The sequence below is a fragment of the Mustela erminea genome, chromosome 11 (assembly GCF_009829155.1).
Source record: "Mustela erminea isolate mMusErm1 chromosome 11, mMusErm1.Pri, whole genome shotgun sequence".
NCBI lineage: Eukaryota > Metazoa > Chordata > Mammalia > Carnivora > Mustelidae > Mustela > Mustela erminea.
In genome coordinates, this window is record NC_045624.1 from 67,332,613 (window position 1) to 67,355,718 (window position 23,106).

Consider the following 23,106-nt stretch of genomic DNA (forward strand, 5'->3'; position numbering starts at 1 on the left):
GCATATAATACCCAGCACTCCATGCAGTACATGCCCTTCTTAATACCCATCACTGGGCTTACCCATCCCTCCAGCCTTCTCCCCTCTAAAACCCTCAGTTTGTTTCCCAGAGTCCATGGTCTCTCATGCTTCATCTTCCCTCCGATCCCCCACCACTTCATTTTTCCCTTCCTTCTCCTAATGTCCTCTGTGCTATTCTTTATGTTCCACAAATAAGTGAAACCATATGATATTCAACTTTCTTCGCTTGACCTATTTCAGTTAGCATAATCTCCTTCAGTCCTATCCACGTTGATGCAAAAGCTTGATATTCGTGCTTTCTGATGGCTAAGTAATATTCCATTGTATTTATGGACCACATCTTTATCCATTTGTTTCTGTTCTTTCCACAGTTTGGCTATTGTGGATATTACTGCTATGAACATTGGGGTGTATATGGCCCTTCTTTTCACTACATCTGTATCTTTGAGGTAAATACCCAGTAGTGCAATTGCTGGGTCATAAGGTAGCTCATTTTTAATTTTTTGAGAACCTCCACACTGTTTTCCAAGGTGGCTGTAACAACTTGCATTCCCACCAACAGTGTAAGGGGGTTCCCCTTTCTCCACAGCCTCTCCAACATTTGTTGTTTCTTACCTTGTCAATTTTTGCCATTCTAACTGGTGTAAGGTAATATCTCAATGTGGTTTTTATTTGAATTTCCTTGATGGCTAATGATGATGAATGTTTTTTCCTGTGTCTTTTAGTCATTTCTATCTCTTCTTTGGAGAAGTGTCTGTTCATGTCTTCTGTCCATTTTTTGACTTGATTATTTGTGTTTTTTTGGGTGCTGAGTTTGAGAAGTTCTTTATGGACCTTGGATATCAGCCCTTTGTCTGTAGTGTCATTTGCAAATATCTTCTCCCATTCCCTGGGTTTCCTTTTTGTTTTGTTGGCTGTTTCCTTTGCTATGCAGAAGCTGTTTATCTTGATGAAGTCCCAAAAGTTCATTTCAGCTTTTGTTTCCCTTGCCTTTGGAGACATGTCTTGAAAGAAGCTGCTGTGGCCTATGTTAAAGAGGTTACTGCCTATGGTCTCCTCTAGGATTTTGACAGATTCCTGTATCACATTGAGGTCTTTCATCCATTCTGAGTTTATCTTTTTGTGTGGTATAAGAGAATGATTGAGTTTCATTCTTCTGTATGTAGCTGTCTAATTTTCCCAGCATCATTTATTGAAAAGACTGTCTTTTTTCCATTGGATAATTTTTCCTGCTTTGTCGAAATTTAGTTGACCATAGAGTTGAGGGTCCATATCTGGGGTCTCTATTCTATTCCATTGATCTGTGTGTCTGTTTTATGCCAGTATCATGCTGTCTTGGTGATCACAGCTTTATAATATAGCTTTGAAATCAGGCAACATGATGCCCCCAGTTTCATTTTTCTTTTTCAGACTTTCCTTGGTGATTCAGGGTCTCTTCTGGTTCCATAAAAATTTTAGGATTGTTTGTTCCAGCACTCTGAAAAATGCTGATGGTATTTTGATGGGATGGCATTGAACGTATAGATTGCTCAGGGCAGCATAGACATTTTAACAATGTTTATTCTTCTGATCCATGAGTATAGAATGTTTTTCCATACTTTTGTGTCTTCTTTGATTTTTTCATGAGTGTTCTGTAGTTCCTAGAATATAGATCCTTTACCTCTGTGGTTAGGTTTATTCCAAGTTATCTTATGGTTTTTGGTGCTATTGTAAATGGAATTGATTCTCTAATTTCTCTTTCTATAATTTCATAGTTAGTGTATAAGAAAGTAACTGATTTCTGTGCATTGATTTTGTATCCTGCCACATTACTGAATTGCTGGACGAGATCTAGTAACTGGGGCATGGAGTCTTTTGGGTTTTCCCATAAAGTATCATGTCATCTATGAAGAGAGAGAGTTTGACTTCTCCTTTGCTAATTTGAATACATTTTATTTCTTTTCATTGTCTGATTGCTGTTGCTAGGACTTATAATACTATGTTGAACAAGAGTGGTGAGAGTGGACATCCTTGTCATGTTCCTGATCTTAAGGGAAATTCTCTCAGCTTTTCCTCATTGAGAATGATATTCACTGTGGGTTTTTCATATATGGGTTCTATGATATTGAGGAATGTTCCCTCTATCCCAATACTCTGAAGAGTTTTAATCTTGAAATGATGTATTTTCTCAAATGCTTTTTCTACATCAATTGAGAGGACCATGTGATTCTTCTCTCTTCTCTTATTAATGTGTTCTATCACATTGACTTGTGAATGTTGAACCACCCTTGCATCCCAGGGATAAATCCCACCTGGTCATGGTGGATAATCCTTTTAATGTACTGTTGGATCCCATTAGCTAGGATCTTGTTGAGAATTTTGGCATCCATATTCATCAGGGATATTGGTCTGAAATTCTACTTTTTGATGGGGTCCTTGCCTGGTTTTGAGATCAAAGTAATGCTGGCCTTAGAAAAAGAGTCTGGAAGTTTTCCTTCTTTTTTTTTTTTTTTTTTTTTTTAAAGATTTTATTTATTTATTTGACAGAGAGAAATCACAAGTAGGCAGAGAGGCAGGCAGAGAGAGAGAGAGAGGAGGAAGCAGGCTCCCTGCTGAGCAGAGAGCCTGATGCGGGACTCAATCCCAGGACCCTGAGATCATGACCTGAGCCGAAGGCAGCGGCTTAACCACTGAGCCACCCAGGCGCCCCAGGAAGTTTTCCTTCTGTTTCTATTTTTTGAAACAGCTTGAGAAGAGCAGCTATTATTTCTTCTTTGAATGTTTGGTAGAATTCCCCGGGGAATCCATCAGGTCCTGGACTCTTGTTTTTTGGGAGGTTCTGGATCACTGTTTCAATCTCATTACTGGTTATTGGTCTATTTGGGCTGTGAATTTCTTCCTGTTTCAGTCTTGGAAGTTTATAGGTTTCCAGGAATGCATCCATTTCTTCTAGGTTGCTTAACTTTTTGGCATATAGCTGTTGATAATAATTTCTGATCATTGTTTCTATTTCCTTTGTCTTAGCCGTGATCTCTCCTCTTTCATTCATAATTCTATTAATTTGGGTCCTTTTTCTTTTCTTTTGGATAAGTCTGGCCTGTGGCTTATCGATCTTATTAATTCTTTCAAAGAACCAGCTTCTACACTTGATCTTAGCCCAAAGAACCAGCTTCTAGTTTCATTAATGTGTTTTACTATATTTCTGGTTTCTAATTCATTGATCTCTTCTCTAATCTTAATTATTTCCCTTCTTGTGTGTGGGTTAGGCTTAATTTGTTGTTGATTATCTGGTTCTTTGAGGTTTAAAGATAGTTTGTGTATTCGGGATTTTTCTGTTTTTTTTGAGTGAGGTTTGGAATACTATGTATTTCCCACTTAGGACCACCTTTGCCATATCCCATAGGTTTTCAACTGCTGTGTGTTCATCCTCATTAGTTTCCATGAATTGTTTAAGTTCTTCGATTTCCTGGTTCACCCAAACATTCTTGAGAAGGATGGTCTTTAGTTTCCTAGTGTTTGAATTTCTTCCAAACTTTTTCTTGTGATTGAGTTCCAGTTTCAAAACACTGTGGTCTGAGAATATGCTGAGAATAATCTCGGTCTTTTGGTGTTTGTTGAGACCTGATTTGTGACACAGTATGTGGTCTCTTCTGGAGAAAGTTCCATGTGCGCTTGAGAAGAATGAGTATTCTGTTGTTTTATGGTGGAACGTTCTGTATATCTATGATGTCCATCTTGTCCAGTGTGTCATTCAAAGCTCTTGTTTCTTTGTTGATTTTCTGCTTAGACGATCTGTCTGTTGCTGAGAATGGAGTATGAAAGTCTCCTACAATTAATGTATTACTATCAATATGTCTCTTTATTTTGATTAACAGTTGGCTTATGTAGTTGGCTGCTTCCATGTTGGGAGCATAAATATTTACAATTGTTAGAACTTATTGTGGATAGACCCTTTAAGAATGATACAGTGTCCTTCTGTATCTCTGACCACTGTCTTTACCTTAAAATCTAATTTGTCTAATAGGAGAATTGCTAGCTCAGCTTTCTTTTGTGATCTTTTGGCATGAAAGATGGTTCTCCATATCTTCACTTTCAGTTTGGATGCATTTTTATATGCAAAATTAGTCTCTTGTAGACAGCATATGGGTGGGTCCTGTCTTTTTATTCAATCTGCAACCTTCTGGTGTTTTATAGGAACATTTAGGCCATTCACATTGAGAGTGATTATTGAAAGATATGATTTTATTGACATCATGTTGCCTGTGAGGACTTTGTTTCTATGGATTGTACAGTTCTGTTCTATATCACTCTTGGGGTCTTTCTCCTTTTATAGAACCTCCCTTAATATTTCTTGCAGGGCTGGCTTAGTGGTCACATATTCTTTCAGTTTTGTTTTTTTTTAAGATTTTATTTATTTGACACAGGGAGAGAGAGAGAGAGAGAGAGAGATCACAAGCAGGCGGAGAGGCAGACAGAGAGAGAGGGGGAAGGAGACTCCCCGCAGAGCAGAGAGCCCATTGTGGAGCTCGGTCCCAGGACCCTGAGATCATGACCTGAGCCAAAGGCAGAGGCCTAACCCACTGAGCCACCGAGGCACCCCTTCGTTCAGTTTTTGCCAGTCTTGGAAGCTCTTTATCTTTCCATCCATTCTAAATGACAGCCTTGCTGCATGTTCATCTCATTTAGTACCCTGAATATGTCTTGTCAGCCATTTCTGGTTTGCCAGCTCTCTGTGGACAGGTCTGACATTATTCTGATATTCCTCTCTCTGTACGTAAGGAATCTCTTCTCCCTACTGCCTTTAAGATGGTTTCATTTGTTTTAAGATTTGCAAGTTTTACTATTACATTCCCGGACATCGGTTTAATCTCCTTGATCTTGGAAGCTGTTCTCCGTGCCTCTAGGACACAAATGCTTGTTTCAGTCCCCAGATTAGGGAAGTTCTCAGCTAGGATTTGCTTAAATATATCTTCTAGTCTCTAGTGGAGGTCCCTCTCCACTCCCTCAGGGATCCCACTAATTCTGACATGGGAATGTTTCATGGCATCATTTATTTCTCTAATTCTGTTTTCATTGATTCTAAGCTGTTTGTTTCAGGTCTCCTCCTGATTCTTCTTTTCTATCAGTTTGTCTTCTAGCTCACTAATTTATTCTTCTGCCTCATTTACCCTTATTAGAATATCCATTTTAGATTGGATCTCATTGATAGCATTTTTAAGTTCTGCCAGATCAGGTCTCACTTCTGCCCTTAGAGAAAGTATGTTGCCATTAATGGTTTTCTCCAGCCTAGCTATTGTCCACATAAATTTTATGCTGAAGTCTATTTCTGACATCTTGCTTATATCCATATCCATCTGTTTTGTGTCAGAGGTCATAGTCTCTGAATTTCTCCTGTATTGGGTGTTCCTCCTCTTAGTCATCTTGTTTAGGGGTGGTTGAGGGAATATACAGAGTCCAGATTATTGACCACAACCCAAGCAAGATGCACCTCTTTTATAGGGACCTTAGAATCATTAGCCTCTTGATCTTTCATCCTGTCTTCTGGGGGAGGGGTCTATGGTGCTGTTACTTAGGCAACCCAGTTTGGGCAGAGTTGTCTTGCCCCCTGAGGGGGCTGTTGGGCTAAATGAAAACCAGTTTGGGGGGACTTTTGTTCTCTGGGGTCTTTCCCTAGTGACTTTCTGCATTTCTTCTCAGAGTCAGAGCAGAAGTAACCATAACCAAACTTTCATCTCAGAACAGAGAGATTGCAGATGAGCCCTCCAAGCCACACTGCCTCTGTTTTTGTCTGTGCTGCTAAAAAACTGCAGCATCCTGGGTTGTGTACCCCACAGCAGCACTCCCAGCCCTCACTTCCGTCTATAGGTCCAGGGTATGTCTCTGCCCTTTGTGCTGCTTCTTCTTCCTCTTCTTCTTTTTCTTTTTTTCAATAATCTTTCTAATGTTGAATTGATCAAAAATTTTTTGAAGGAATATAAACTTCCTTTTTTTTTTTTAAGACTTTATTCACTTATTTGACAAAGAGAGACACAGCAAGAGAAGTAACATAAGTAGGGGGAATGGGAAGGGGAGAAGAAGCCTTCCTGCCAAGTAGGGAAACTGATTTGGGGCCCAATCCCAAGATTGGGATCACGACCTGAGCTGAAGGCACATGCTTAATGAATGAGCCACCCAAGCACCCCTGCCTGCCCTTTGTGCTTCTAAAACCACCAGTTGTCCCCTGTTTGCATACATGCCCTGGCAGCTCCAGGTTTCGTTCTGTGAGGCTGCCCTAAAGTCCTTTCCCTGCCACTACTGGTCTTTGAGTCTGTGCCCAGTGCCCAGTGGGAGAGGCTTTTGCACTCTGGCAGCGCAGGATCCCAAAGGCTCCCTCCCCCTTCCATTTATCTTCCAATATCTGCCCACAGAATCATGACTCCCTGCTTCATACCTTGAAACCAACCGCCGGAGATATTCTACTGGTATAGATCAGGATATATCTTCTTACATTTCAGGCTGATTTCATGAGTCTTCAGAGTGGTCTGGTAGACATCCAGCTTAATTCAGGGGACCAGTTGAAATAGGGTCCCCTACTCCTTCACCATCTTGCCATATCGTCAAAATAAATCAATTTTCATAGACGTTCTAGGACCAAATTCTTCATCCTGATAAGGGCATCATATAATAATGATAGGTTTCCCAGTTACAGCTTATCCTATGAATTTAAAATTTTTAAATAGCATTGTCCAGACACTTAATTTTTCGTATTTAGGAAGGCCATGAATTAGAGTTTTCAGGCCAGTAGTTCTGGTCCCTTTTCTCAGAGCACACTCTCCCAACTTTCTTTGGTGTTGTCCCTTCTCCTGCAGTTTGCCAGGCTGTGATACTCTTTCCTTTTTTCTTTAACTGGCTAAATCCTTTTGCCCCTTCAGGACTCCTTTTAGGCATCATCCCCTCCTGGAGGCCTTTTTTGGACTTCCAGGTTGTGCTCAGTGCCCCTCTTCCAGCTTCCCCTGGCACTCAATACCTTTATCTTATCCTTTAGCTTCACTTAATTGAAATTAACTGCTTTGAGAGCTCTTCCTCCCCCTTCATTAGAATCTCAAGTCCTTATGTGTAGGGTCTGTCTTTATTTAGCCTTTTCACTTCTAGATCTAGTAAAGTCCTTAATAAATAGCAGTTGAGGGGTACTGGGGTGGCTCCATCAGTTAAGCATCTGCTTTCAGCTCAGGTCATGATCCCAGGGTCCTAGGATTGAGCCCAGCATTGAGTCCATGTCTGGCTCCCTACTTAGTGGGGAGTCCCTCTCCCTCTGTCCCTCCCTTCCCCTGCTCATGCTCTCTCTCTCTCTCAAATAAATTAATCAAATGCTTAAATAACTAAATAGTTTAAATAAATAAATAGTCAGTTGAACCACATTAAGTGGGCAAAAGCTGGTTTCCAGTAAGATGCTGTGAAAGTTCCATAATTCTGTTGTAGCTGTGGAAGTGAGAACTGATTATATATAGCCATCATTGAAACAATGAAGTCAAAACTAAGCTTCAAAATCTTGCCATCCCAGAGAAGGTAACTAGAAGACACTGAATCTTATTGCTGACTTTAATTCTAACCTGTTTTGAAGCAAATTGTTTATTTTGTATGTCTTAATTTGCACAACTTCAAAATAGCTGTGAATATTGCAAAAAACATAGCACATACAGCTTAATCAATGCAGAAGACCAAGAGTCTTGGATCAGTTGTACTGATTTGACATTTTCCTGGAATCGAAAAGGAGGATGTATTTTCATGTGGCAAGCTGCTAGATCTGCTCCCCCCTCCAAATTTCAAGTTATAAACACTCTTCTCGTTGACATTTATTAGAAAGTAACACAAAGCAGATTGCTGTGTTTGCACTCTGTGGACATTTTATATAAGGCATATTGTGTGTTCTCTGCATGCCAGGCATGATGGCATCCTTGGAGGTTAAGCCTTCAAATCCTGTTCTACTATTTTAATAATTTCATTGACTTAACCTTTATATAGATGAAGTGTATGATTTCCTCAAAGAATACTTTGCTGCTCTGTGCTTGCTGAAAGAATGCTTCAGGTTAGAAATTTGGTCTGTGATCTGTCAGGTGATGATACAAAAGGTTTAACTTAAACACAAACACTAGGTCACAGAGGGACAGGATCCAGATGGTTTTGTATATGATTACAACATCCTCCCTCTCCCTGGCATCTCTATCCTTTCTTCTCTTTTCTGCCATCTGTCAGTGCACTTGAATGAGGAACTTAATCACATAGGGTAACAAGAAGTTGGTTGTTGTTGTTGTTGTTGTTTTTCCTGCTAACTGTTCTTTCATTGGGTGGTAAGAAAAGGGTATACAAAATAGTATCTAGTTTTACATATGTATTCTGTTTTCCTCAGAAAAAAAGTAGTTTAAGACCAAGGCTGGGCATTTGCTTGTGTAATTCCAGTATTGGAGGCAAAGAAATAAAATGTTACATTTGATCTAATTTAATGACTAGAATGAGGTACACTTCTTTATTCTTTGTTGTTTTCATGATTAGTAGATTTGATTATTTTTTTCAAGTTTTTATTTAAATTCCATTTAGCTAATATATAGTATAATTTTAGTTTCAGGTGTACAATACAGTGATTCAACACTTCCATACAACACCTGGTGCTCATCACAAGTGCACTTCTTAGTCCCCATGTAGATTTGATTATTAATGGTCATTATTTATTTGTTATTAATAAAATTGTGGGGTTCATTATTAATTATGAGAAATTATAATTTATTATAGTAAGTTACAATATATTTTTGGAATTTGAACATTTAAAATTAACCTTAACAAGAAACTAACAACAGTATATAAAGCAGTTTAAATCACAAACCTAATAGTAGGAATCACCTGATTTATTCCTGGCTCAGTTATGTATTAACTATGTGGCCTCAGGCAAATTACTTAATCTTTCTAAGCCTTATCTCTAAAGGGGATAAATGACTGTGTAACTCAAGGGATTATTGTACAATTAATGAGATAACTGTGTACAGCATTTAACAGAGTAGTTGGGACTCTATAATTATTCAATAAATGGTCATATTTGTTCTATTAAACTAACTTTTATCACTAAAGAGATAAAGTAATGAAATGTAGTTTTTTAAAAAAACTATTATGTAGCCAAATTATGGAAAGAGCCAAATGTCCATTGGCTGACGAATGGATAAAGAAGATGTGGTATATATATACAATGGAATATTACTCAGTCATATAAAAGAATGAAATCTTGCCATTTAAAATGACGTGAATGGAGCTAGAGAGTGTTATGCTAAGTGAAATAAGTCAGAGAAAGACACATATGATTTGATTTCACTCATATGTGGAATTTAAGAAACAAAAACAGATGAACATAGGCAAAAAAAGAGACAGAGAGAGAAAGGCAAACCAGGAAACAGAATCTTAACTAAAGAGAGCAAACTGAGGGTTTTTAGAGTAGAGGGGAGTGGGAAGAAGGGCTAAATGGGTGACGGGTATTAAGGAGGGCACTGTTGTGATGAGCACTGATGTTAAGTGATGAATCACTAAATTCTACACCTGAAGCTAATATGACACTGCATGTTAACTGATGTTTAAATAAAAACTTGAAAAAATATGCATTTTAAAATATGATAGTTTTATAAAAATAGTTTTATTATGGAGAAATATAGTTTTCTGATCATAATTATCAGCATCCACATGAGGTCATGTTGCATAGCTCATGTATCTTGTATAAAAGGTTGCATATAGATTTTCTATTATGCTTTCTACCAAGTTGGCCAAATTTATGTTAACAACTTGAAGCAGGGTTTTGCAAACTGTAGCCTGCAGACCAAATATAATCCCCTGCCTGTTTTTGTGTGGCCTGGAAGCTAAGAATGATTGTTGTATTTCTGTGTGGTGGGGAAAATTTTCTTTTAGAGAACAGTATTATGTGATATAAGGAAATTAAATGAAATTCAAACTTTAATATCCAATAAGTAAAGTTTTATTGGAACACAGCCACACTTGTTTATTTATTTATTGTCTATGACTTTTTTTTTTTAAGATTTTATTTATTTATTTGTCAGAGAGAGAAAGAGCACAAATAGGCAGAGTGACAGGCAGAGGCAGAGAGAAGCAGTCTCCCCACCAAACAAGGAGCATGATGTGGGACTCGATCCCAGTACTCTGAGATCATGACCTGAGCCCAAGGCAGCGGCCCAACCGACTGAGCCACCCAGGCGTCCCTGTCTATGACATTTTTGATCAGCAGAACTATTTGTGACAGAAACCACATGACCTGCAAAACTTAAAATATTTATTACTTGGCCCTTTAAAGAAAAAGTTTGTGGACCCCTGAATTCAAATAATAAATGTATATTTGTGGATGAATCTTGCAGAGTCCAGCCCTCTCAGTTTAAAGATTGTGTTTGAATTTCCTAGGGTTGCCAAAACAAAGTATTACAAACTAGATAGTTCAAGACAACAGAAATTTACTGTCTTTTAGTTCTAGAGTCTAGAAGCCTCAAACCAAGGTATGGACAGGGCCATGCTCTCTCTGAAATCTGTAGGGGATTCCTTCCTTGCCAATTCCTAGCTTCTAGTTGTTTGGTGACAATCTTTGGTGACAATCTTTGATATTTCTTGGCTTGCGACTCTTTAAGTCCAATTTCTGCCTTTATTGTCACATGGTGTTCTCCATGTGTGCTTGTCTTCAATGGTGGTCTTCTTATAAGGATACTAGTCATGTTGGGTCAGATGTTCCTCCTAATCCAGTATGATCTCAACTTAACACTAAATAGGGCAAGGGCCCTATTTCCAAATAATGTTATATTATTAGGTAGTGAGGTTAAGATTTCAATATATCTTTATTTCTATAGGGTTGGGGAGTACACAATTCATGCCATAACTGTCAGGAAGTTGGATCCCCAAAATGTGAAAGGATTCATCCCATGTCACAAAGAGAGTTAGTGACAGAACCAAGATGAGACTTGCAAGTCATATGGGCTTTTTTTTTTTTTAAGATTTTATTTATTTATTTGAGAGAAAGAGCTAGCAAGCACAAATGTAGGGGAAGGGGCAGAGGCAGAAGGAGAAGTGGATTACCCACTGAACAGGGAGCTAGATGTGGGGGCTTTATTCCCAGATCCTGAGATCATGATCTGAACCGAAGGCAACCAACTGAGCTGCCCAGGCACCCCTGAAGTCATAAGGACTTTAACCAGAATCTGGGAAGCTGAATTTCTAATTGATGAATAAGCTTTCCGCTATACCATAGGGGTTCAAAGTGATTTAATCTCTGATATCTAATGTATATGCAATACAGAACTGTTTTAAGTCCTTTTAGGACATATATATTTATGCATTACTAATGAAAAACACAATTTAAAATTGTGGACTAAAATTGGCTAAAATAGTCAGTACTGTAAGTTTTATTTATTCATACCAAGGGAGATGAGTATTACGAGTTCTTTTTTTTTTTTTTTCCCTTTCTATTTCAGGTGTCAGCTAGCCATTCTAGAAAACAGAATAGAATATATTCCCAACCTACATTAGGTGGTGACACTTTAATATTCTACTAAACTGTCAAAAGTTTATTCTTATTCAAAAGTGACATGGGTGTGAAACAATATTAAGAAGGAAAATCAGTAATATAAGTAATAATTTATTTAACTTCTCTTAGGAATAGTGTATCTGCTAGCTGCAAAATTTCTTTCTTTTCCCAATGGCTATCATTTTTATCAACTATAAAAACTCAAGCTTAAAGTAATGTCTTTCTCAAAGCAACTGTAAAAGTAGTTTTTGTAGGTGGAGTCCTACTTATGTAACTGTTCATGATTATATGCAAGGAGCAAGTAAAATTTCTCAGTGTTAAAAATCATGAAAATATGGAGTATGGGAAAAAGATTCCTTTAGGACCCAAAGTAATAGAAAAATGGGAAATAATGAAATATATTGGTGTTAACCTTAGGACTAAAAGCAGAGATGGACTTTGTTTACCTGTGAATATCAAACTAATATTCTTTAGAATATTTCTCAAATGGTATCAGATTTTAAAAAAGATTTAAAAAAATGGTATCAGATTCTTATATTATGGGGAAGCCTGGACACTTTAAAGAAAGCCACCAGGATGATTTAGCAATGCTATTCTCTTGAACTGAATCCAGGCTTTTGGTTTAATATTTTGGAAGATGCTGTTGCCTCCATCAGCCAGCCCTAAGGCATTTGGATATGTGGCTTAGTAACCCTAGAGGGAAAAAACCCCTGAATGAACCTCCAGCTGTAATGTTCAGACATCCCAAACCCAAAGTATCCTAAAGTATTCCTATACTTTGGAGGAAAAAAGCTGACAATAGCTTTGTTACTACATGGAAAGTTCTGAGTTTACTGTGGCCATGGGGTTAATTAATTGTCATAACATATGCCTTTGAAGTAGTTGGAAGAAAGGAAAAATTACCCCATTTGACTGATTGAAAAACTGAGACAAGGGCAGCTAACTTGTTTGTGGTCACCCAGGGAATAGTTGGCTGAGACTCCAGGATTCCTGACTCCAAATTCATTGCCGTAACCACCAGACTGAAACCGGCCGCCAAAGGCTGTAATTTGGTCTTGAGGCCGTGGCTATAGTTTAGAACCACAATAGTGAGGGAAACACACTTTAAGGAGGACCTTGAAAGTCTCTCAAGGGGATTATGTCTCTTTATCTATGTTGATTATGCAGTGATTCGAATAAATGAGCGTTCTGGCCCCACCATGTTTGTGGCTTTGGGTTAGACTGGAGTCCCTCTTAGGAAGCTGGGAAAGTTTACCTTACCCTTGAACGTAAATTGTGTTGAGTTTATGATGCACAAATCAATGAATGTGTTAACATTATGTTTTTATTTGGCAGAAGTTATAGGATTGGTTACCATGGATATAGCAGGATGGGCCAGAGAGAAGAGGATTAGAAACTTGGAGACTGTGACAGCATCTTTCTTGGGGGTCACGCGGCGATCTGGAACAGACTTGAGGTGGGTGATCTGCAGGGATCTGAATGGGCATAGTCTTTGCTTTGAGATACTTCAATTATCTCCAGAAGACAGAGCATAGCAGAAGTGGGTTGTGACTGTGGGTACCAGGCTAACGTTCTAGAGGGCAAGCTTCAGATGCCATAGGGGTTGGGCTGTACATCCTTGGGGTTGAGGATCAAAGAATGTGTTTCAATGGCAACATTGAAGCTATTTTTGGAAAGAATAAAAACACTGTTAATTGGAACAGGGGTACCGGGTATATCATTATATTCATATCAATAATAACTATGTCACATTTATTCTTTATTGAATACCTACTATTTATTATCTTGTTCATTCATCTCTACAGACCTATAATATAGATTTTATTTTTTACATTTTATAAATGTAGAAATTGAGACTTGGAGAGGTTAACTGACTTGTCCAAAGTCACAAGGATGCATAGTAGGGGGAAAAGGTTTGAACCCAAGGCTCTGATCCCACTGCCCATGCTTTATGCTCATATTAACTGGAAATAGGGGACAGGTCAATACATTGGTCCATAAAGCAAGAGCCTAGTTAACAGGTCCCAGTAATAAGGTTGATGTATGCACTGGGCAAACTTCATATTTCTTTAAAGAACAAGATTGGTCCTAGAGATTAGGCCTTGGCTATGTCTTCATGTAGGAATGGAATGGCTCTAGAATGGGAAATTGAAATTGTTAAGCAGGTCCTTATCTATATTTAAGTGTTCTTCCCCAAAATGACAGCTTTTCCTCACTTACTAATAGTTAAGTACATGGTCTTTTTTTTTTTTTTTAAAGATTTTATTTATTTATTTGACAGAGATCACAAGTAGATGGAGAGGCAGGCAGAGAGAGAGAGAGAGAGAGAGAGAGAGGAGGAAGCAGGCTCCCTGCTGAGCAGAGAGCCCGATGTGGGACTCGATCCCAGGACCCTGAGACCATGACCTGAGCTGAAGGCAGCGGCTTTAACCCACTGAGCCACCCAGGCGCCCAGTACATGGTCTTTGAAGTAATACAGATTCAATTTCAAATTTTGTTTCGGACCTTTACTAGCTGTGTGCTCAGGGGCTGGCTCCTCAGGGGTGGTTGGGGTAGAGCTGCCTTTCTGGGGTAGGGGATTGTGGGGACAGCAGTTGGGAAATTGTGCAGCCGATGCCTGTAGGGGTACTGAGAGTTTAGAACTGAGAGCCCAGAGGTAAATGCTGAGTCCACTGAGCAGGTATGGGATTGTAAAGGACGGAGTCTGAATGGAAACTGAGTTGAATCAGGAGGAGGTTGGAAATAACAGAAACAAGCAGGTTGGAAACAAGTAAAGAGATTGCAAAATGATTGTCTCAAATGCCACTGTGTATCTACTGCTCAACTCTGGGTGTTGGGCTGGTTTAATGGTCAAGTTGGGTTCATGATAAAAAGATATATATCATGGTGCTTAAATTACTCTATGACCAGTAATTTTAAAAAATTACCAACTGGCCTAGAAATAGTTTCCGTAACTGATGGAAGAAACTAGTTGTTAAAAGTGCACAGAATGGAGTGAAATTAGGGTGACTATTCATCCTGACTTAACAGGTATGCTTTAATTATAAATGGGACTCTTCCTCATTCTCAAAGGTGTCCTGATTTGGCACCCAAAATTATGTGCCCCCCCCCCGTATAATAGTCTTGGGGCTCCAAATTCTTCTAAATTGGAACTGACTACAATAACTCTACAAATATACTTAATTCAAATTGCAGAAATTAGAGTCTGACAAACTGTGAGGAGAAAGGTAAAAATTATTCACCAAAATTTTTTGATATTTTGAGGGCGCAATTTAATTTAAAGAGTTGAAAACTCTTTATAGAGTAGGTGGTAGCAAAAATTATGTTTCATTCCTTTGGTCAAATTTATCTATTTCTGTGTCAACACCACACTACTCTAATTAATACAGTATATAATAATTATGGTGGGCAAGCCATTCTTGTTCTTCTTCAGGAATGTCTTAGGATTATTGACCATTTGCTCCTTTAACATAAATTTTAGCATCATTTTGTTGAATTCCTAGAAGATTTTGAGATTTTGATTGAAATTACATTGAACTTAAAGAACAATTTTGGAGAGAATTGATATCTTAATGATTTCTAAGAAATCAGAAATGTCTGTCCCATTAATTTATTAGGTATGAATATCTTTCTTTTTTTGTAATTTTAAAAAAGATTTTATTTATTTATTTGTCAGAGAGAGAAAGAGCCAGCGAGCATAAGCAGAGGGAGTAGCAGGCAGAGGGAGAAGCAGGCTCCCTGCTGAGCTGAGAGCCTGATGTGGCACTTGATCCCAGGACCTTGGGATCATGACCTGAGCCACCCAGGTGTCCATTTCTCCCTCCCTCCCTTCTTCCCTCCTTCCTTTCATTCTTTCTTTCTCTCTCTCTCTCTTTCTTTCTTTCCTTCTTATTTCAAGAATTTGTTTATTTATTTGACAGGGGGAGAGAGAAATAGCAAGAGAAAGCACAAGCAGGGGAAGCAGCACAGGGAGAGGGAGAAGCAGGCTCCCCACAGAGCAAGGTGCCTGCTAAGGGCTCAATCCCTAAGGGCTCACCCTGGGTTCAGGACCCAAGATGAAGGCAGACACTTAGCCGCTGAACTGTCTGAGTCACCCAGGTGCTTCTGTGAATGCGTTCTATAAAGCTTTATGGATTTCCCCAGAAAGATCTCACAGTCTTTAGAGAAGTGGCAAAGAATAGGGGGTAAGCGTGTGGAATCTGGCCCTGAACTGCCTGGATTTGAATCCTGCCATTTACCAGCTGTGTAAACTTATATAACCTCTCTGTGTCTCATTTTCTTCGTCTTTAAAATGGGGATAATAATTATACTCACTTCAAAGGAGTAAGTAGTAAATTAATTAGTAGTAATTTAATTTAGTAGACTAGTATATAAAGTACATATGAACAATTCTGGAAAATAATAAGAAGCATGTAAATACTTGTTGCTAAGTTCCTTTTATTTTTCATCAAATGACATGGAAGTTTTTTTGGTAATAACATTTTTATATTTCTGTGTATAGACATCACTTTTATGTATTGATTTTAAGCTCAATTTTGTTGTGGTCACATACCAGTTATTAGAATAAATTTCTTGAAAATTGCTTTTTGGCCTACATTTGGTCAGTTTTCATAAATACTCCATGAGTTCTGTGGAAGAATGCTTATGTTATTAGACACAGATTTTGTTCTATGCTCACTAAATCAAATTTATAAATTGTGTTGTTCAAATCTTCTATGTTAATATATTTAAAGTGAGTGGGTTTCACTAGGTTAGTGGATAAAATTCGGTTATAATATAGAAGATCTCTAAAAAATTTAAAATTTTCAAAATGCCTACTGGAAATTATGCATACAATAGCATGAGGCTTCTGAACTATAGAAAGCATAAGCTTCCTTGCTTTTTACCGGGCTTAGATAAAGTCCATATGTTCAGAGTGGCAGTTATTTGTATTTTTTATTTAAAACATGAAATAATGACACAACAAAATGCCACTGAATCTCTACTACTTTTTTTAATCTCTTTGACCTATCAGGAATTGAAAGAGGTGTGTTGAAGTCTCCCACTATGAGAAAGGATTTGTCCATTTCGCTCTATGATTCTATCAACTTTTGATTTATATCATTTGAAGCTATTTTATTAGTTATATGCAATTTTAGAATTGTTACATCTTCCTGGGGAGTTGAAATGTTTCTTCTGATATTGGGACATTCTCTATCCATACGAATGTTTTGTTTTGTTTTGTTTTTTATCTCAAAGTCTATCTCATCCACTACTATTACACCTATCCCAATTCTGTTTTGACTAGTATCGGCATGGTTAGTTTCCCTTTCCTTTTATTTTCCATAGACATTTATTTTCCAAGGACCATGCTACGTCCTTAGGTATGTTTTTTGTGTACTACTTATAAACAACATACAATTGGATTTTATTGTTCTAGTCTAATACTCTTACTTTTAACTGGCAAGATTAACAGTTACACTTGTTGTGATTACTGATATATTTGGGCTGCTTTGTTTTTTTTTTTTGAATTTAATTTTTTATTTTTTATAAACATATATTTTTATCCCCAGGGGTACAGGTCTATGAATCACCAGGTTTACACACTTCACAGCACTCACCAAAGCACATACCCTCCCCAATGTCCATAATCCCACCCCCTTCTCCCAAACCCCCTCCCCCCAGCAACCCTCAGTTTGTTTTGTGAGATTAAGAGTTACTTATGGTTTGTCTCCCTCCCAATCCCATCTTGTTTCATTTATTCTTCTCCTACCCACTTAAGCCCCCATGTTGCATCACCACTTCCTCATATCAGGGAGATCATATGATAGTTGTCTTTCTCTGCTTGACTTATTTCACTAAGCATGATACGCTCTAGTTCCATCCATGTTGTCGCAAATGGCAAGATTTCATTTCTTTTGATGGCTGCATAGTATTCCATTGTGTATATAAACCACATCTTCTTTATCCATTCATCTGTTGATGGACATCTAGGTTCTTTCCATAGTTTGGCTATTGTGGACATTGCTGCTATAAACATTCGGGTGCATGTGCCTCTTTGGATCACTACGTTTGTATCTTTAGGGTAAATACCCAATAGTGCAATTGCTGGGTCATAGGGCAGTTCTATTTTCAACATTTTGAGGAACCTCCATGCTATTTTCCAGAGTGGCTGCACCAGCTTGCATTCCCACCAACAGTGTAGGAGGGTTCCCCTTTCTCCGCATCCTCGCCAGCATCTGTCATTTCCTGACTTGTTGATTTTAGCCATTCTGACTGGTGTGAGGTGATATCTCATTGTGGTTTTGATTTGTATTTCCCTGATGCCGAGTGATATGGAGCACTTTCTCATGTGTCTGTTGGCCATCTGGATGTCTTCTTTGCAGAAATGTCTGTTCATGTCCTCTGCCCATTTCTTGATTGGATTATTTGTTCTTTGGGTGTTGAGTTTGCTAACTTCTTTATAGATTCTGGACACTAGTCCTTTATCTGATATGTCGTTTGCAAATATCTTCTCCCATTCTGTCAGTTGTCTTTTGATTTTGTTAACTGTTTCCTTTGCTGTGCAAAAGCTTTTGATCTTGATGAAATCCCAATAGTTCATTTTTGCCCTTGCTTCCCTTGCCTTTGGCGTTGTTCCTAGGAAGATGTTGCTGCGGCTGAGGTCGAAGAGGTTGCTGCCTGTGTTCTCCTCAAGGATTTTGATGGATTCCTTTCGCACATTGAGGTCCTTCATCCATTTTGAGTCTATTTTTGTGTGTAGTGTAAGGAAATGGTCCAATTTCATTTTTCTGCATGTGGCTGTCCAATTTTCCCAGAACCATTTATTGAAGAGGCTGTCTTTTTTCCATTGGACAGTCTTTCCTGCTTTGTCGAAGATTAGTTGACCATAGAGCTGAGGGTCTATTTCTGGGCTCTCTATTCTGTTCCATTGATCTATGTTTCTGTTTTTGTGCCAGTACCATGCTGTCTTGATGATGACAGCTTTGTAATAGAGCTTGAAGTCTGGAATTGTGATGCCACCAACGTTGGCTTTCTTTTTCAATATCCCTTTGGCTATTGGAGGTCTTTTCTGGTTCCATATAAATTTTAGAATTATTTGTTCCATTTCTTTGAAAAATATGGATGATACTTTGATAGGAATTGCATTAAATGTGTAGATTGCTTTAGGTAGCATAGACATTTTCACAATATTTATTCTTCCAATCCAGGAGCATGGAACATTTTTCCATTTCTTTGTGTCTTTCTCAATTTCTTTCATGAGTAGTTTATAGTTTTCTGAGTATAGATTCTGTGCCTCTTTGGTTAGGTTTATTCCTAGGTATCTTATGGTTTTGGGTGTGATTGTAAATGGGATTGACTCCTTAATTTCTCTTTCTTCTGTCTTGTTGTTGGTGTAGAGAAATGCAACTGGTTTCTGTGCATTGATTTTATATCCTGACACTTTACTGAATTCCTGTACAAGTTCTAGCAGTTTTGGAGTGGAGTCTTTTGGGTTTTCCACATATAGTATCATATCATCTGCGAAGAGTGATAGTTTGACTTCTTCTTTGCCGATTTGGATGCCTTTAATTTCCTTTTGTTGTCTGATTGCTGAGGCTAGGACCTCTAGTACTATGTTGAATAGCAGTGGTGATAATGGACATCCCTGCCGTGTTCCTGACCTTAGCGGAAAAGCTTTCAGTTTTTCTCCATTGAGAATGATATTTGCGGTGGGTTTTTCATAGATGGCTTTGATGATATTGAGGTATGTCCCCTCTATCCCTACACTTTGAAGAGTTTTGATCAGGAAGGGATGCTGTACTTTGTCAAATGCTTTTTCAGCATCTATTGAGAGTATCATATGGTTCTTGTTCTTTCTTTTATTGATGTGTTGTATCACATTGACTGATTTGTGGATGTTGAACCAACCTTGCAGCCCTGGAATAAATCCCACTTGGTCGTGGTGAATAATCCTTTTAATGTACTGTTGAATCCTATTGGCTAGTATTTTGTTGAGTATTTTCGCATCTGTGTTCATCAAGGATATTGGTCTATAGCTCTCTTTTTTGATGGGATCCTTGTCTGGTTTGGGGATCAAGGTGATGCTGGCCTCATAAAATGAGTTTGGAAGTTTTCCTTCCATTTCTATTTTTTGGAACAGTTTCAGGAGAATAGGAATTAGTTCTTCTTTAAATGTTTGGTAGAATTCCCCTGGGAAGCCGTCTGGCCCTGGGCTTTTGTTTGTTTGGAGATTTTTAATGACTGTTTCAATCTCCTTACTGGTTATGGGTCTGTTCAGGCTTTCTATTTCTTCCTGGTTCAGTTGTGGTAGTTTATATGTTTCTAGGAATGCATCCATTTCTTCCAGATTGTCAAATTTGTTGGCGTAGAGTTGCTCATAGTATGTTCTTATAATAGTTTGTATTTCTTTGGTGTTAGTTGTGATCTCTCCTCTTTCATTCATGATTTTATTTATTTGGGTCCTTTCTCTTTTCTTTTTGATAAGTCTGGCCAGGGCTTTATCAATTTTATTAATTCTTTCAAAGAACCAGCTCCTAGTTTCGTTGATTTGTTCTATTGTTTTTTTGGTTTCTATTTCATTGATTTCTGCTCTGATCTTTATGATTTCTCTTCTCCTGCTGGGCTTAGGGTTTCTTTCTTGTTCTTTCTCCAGCTCCTTTAGGTGTAGGGTTAGGTTGTGTACCTGAGACCTTTCTTGTTTCTTGAGAAAGGCTTGTACCGCTATATATTTTCCTCTCAGGACTGCCTTTGTTGGTCCCACAGATTTTGAACCGTTGTATTTTCATTGTCATTTGTTTCCGTGATTTTTTTCAATTCTTCTTTAATTTCCCGGTTGACCCATTCATTCTTTAGAAGGATGCTGTTTAGTCTCCATGTATTTGGGTTCTTTTCAAACTTTCTTTTGTGGTTGAGTTCTAGCTTTAGAGCATTGTGGTCTGAAAATATGCAGGGAATGATCCCAATCTTTTGATACCGGTTGAGTCCTGATTTAGGACCGAGGATGTGATCTATTCTGGAGAATGTTCCATGTGCACTAGAGAAGAATGTGTATTCTGTTGCTTTGGGATGAAATGTTCTGAATATATCTGTGATGTCCATCTGGTCCAGTGTGTCATTTAAGGCCTTTATTTCCTTGCTGATCTTTTGCTTGGATGATCTGTCCATTTCAGTGAGGGGAGTGTTAATGTCTCCTACCATTATTGTATTATTGTTGATGTGTTTCTTTGATTTTGTTATTAATTGGTTTATATAGTTGGCTGCTCCCATGTTGGGGGCATAGATATTTAAAATTGTTAAATCTTCTTGTTGGAAAGACCCTTTGAGTATGATATAGTGTCCTTCCTCATCTCTTATTATACTCTTTGGGTTAAAATCTAATTGATCTGATATAAGGATTGCCACTCCTGCTTTCTTCTGATGTCCATTAGCATGGTAAATTCTTTTCCACCCCCTCACTTTAAATCTGGAGGTGTCTTCGGGTTTAAAATGAGTTTCTTGGAGGCAACATATAGATGGGTTTTGGTTTTTTATCCATTCTGATGCCCTGTGTCTCTTGACAGGGGCATTTAGCCCATTAACATTCAGGGTAACTATTGAGAGATATGAATTTAGTGCCATTGTATTGCCTGTAAGGTGACTGTTACTGTATATGGTCTCTGTTCCTTTCTGATCTACCACTTGTAGGCTCTCTCTTTGCTTAGAGGACCCCTTTCAATATTTCCTGTAGAGCTGGTTTGGTGTTTGCAAATTCTTTCAGTTTTTGTTTGTCCTGGAAGCTTTTAATCTCTCCTTCTATTTTCAATGATAGCCTAGCTGGATATAGTATTCTCGGCTGCATGTTTTTCTCATTTAGTGCTCTGAAAATATCATGCCAGCTCTTTCTGGCCTGCCAGGTCTCTGTGGACAAGTCAGCTGCCAATCTAATATTTTTACCATTGTATGTTACAGACTTCTTTTCCCGGGCTGCTTTCAGGATTTTCTCTTTGTCACTGAGACTTGTAAATTTTACTATTAGGTGACGGGGTGTGGGCCTATTCTTATTGATTTTGAGGGGCGTTCTCTGAACCTCCTGAATTTTGATGCTCGTTCCCTTTGCCATATTGGGGAAATTCTCCCCAATAATTCTCTCCAGTATACCTTCTGCTCCCCTCTCTCTTTCTTCTTCTTCTGGAATCCCAATTATTCTAATGTTGTTTCATCTTATGGTGTCACTTATCTCTCGAATTCTCCCCTCGTGGTCCAGTAGCTGTTTGTCCCTCTTTTGCTCAGCTTCTTTATTCTCTGTCATTTGGTCTTCTATATCACTAATTCTTTCTTCTGCCTCGTTTATCCTAGCAGTGAGAGCCTCCATTTTTGATTGCACCTCATTAATAGCTTATTTGATTTCAACTTGGTTAGATTTTAGTTCTTTTATTTCTCCAGAAAGGGCTTTTATATCTCTCGAGAGGGTTTCTCTAATATCTTCCATGCCTTTTTCGAGCCCGGCTAGAACCTTGAGAATTGTCATTCTGAACTCTAGATCTGACATATTACCAATGTCTGTATTGATTAGGTCCCTAGCCTTCGGTACTGCCTCTTGTTCTTTTTTTTGTGTTGAATTTTTCCATCTTGTCATTTTGTCCAGATAAGAATATATGAAGGAGCAAGTAAAATACTAAAAGGGTGGCAACAACCCCAGGAAAATATGCTTTAACCAAATTAGAAGAGATCCCAAATCGTGAGGGGGGAGAAAGGGGATAAAAAGAGGTTCAAAAAGGAAGAAAGAAAAAAAAAGAAAAGAAAAGAATTTAAAAAAAGAAAACAAATAAGAAAAATATAAAAAAGAAAAAATATATATATTGGATAAACTAGTTAAAAAAACGTTAAAAAAGAAAAAGGTAAAAGTTAAAAAAAAATTACCAGAAGGTGAGAAAAAAACAAAAAATGAAAAAGAAAAAAATTAAATTAACTGCAAGACTAAAAAAAAATCACAGGGAAAAAGCCATGAGTTCCGTGCTCTGCTTTCTCCTCTTCTGGAATTTTGCTGCTCTCCTTGGTATTGAAACCGCACTCCTTGGTAGGTGAACTTGGTCTTGGCTGGATTTCTTGTTGATCTTCTGGGGGAGGGGCCTGTTGTAGTGATTCTCAAGTGTCTTTGCCCCAGGCGGAATTGCACCGCCCTTACCCAGGGCTGGGGTGAGTAATCCGCTCGGGTTTGCTTTCAGGAGCTTTTGTTCCCTGAGCGCTTTCCGTAGAGTTCCGGAGGACGGGAATACAAATGGCAGCCTCCTGTTCTCCGGCCCGGAGGAGCCGAGAGCCTGGTGCCCCACTACTTAGTGCGCCCTCAGAGAACAGCACCCAGTAACTCCCGTCTGCCTGACCTCCGGCCGCGCTCCGAGCTCACCGAGCCTGCGGCCGGTTCAAGGTAACACCGAGCTGTGAGCTTACTGTCGGCTCTGTCTCTGTAGCCGGCTTTCCCGTTCCAATACCCGCAAGCTCTGCGACACTCAGACACCCCCGATCCTTCTGTGACCCTGCGGGACCTGAGGCCACGCTGACCCCGCGTGGGCTTCGACCCAGTTTAGCCTCTGGAGCGATGTCCCTCAGCG

The 23,106-nt window shown here is 38.6% G+C and overlaps 1 long non-coding RNA gene across 1 annotated transcript; it reads right to left on the bottom strand.

Annotated features, from left to right (window-relative positions):
- Positions 1–214: 214 nt before the first annotated feature.
- LOC116568986 lies at positions 215–19,414 on the bottom strand. The gene is made up of 3 exons (XR_004276810.1): positions 19,404–19,414; positions 5,727–5,732; positions 215–327 (listed from the first exon to the last, which is right to left on the bottom strand). It is a non-coding gene; the product is annotated as an uncharacterized LOC116568986 (long non-coding RNA).
- Positions 19,415–23,106: the final 3,692 nt, after the last annotated feature.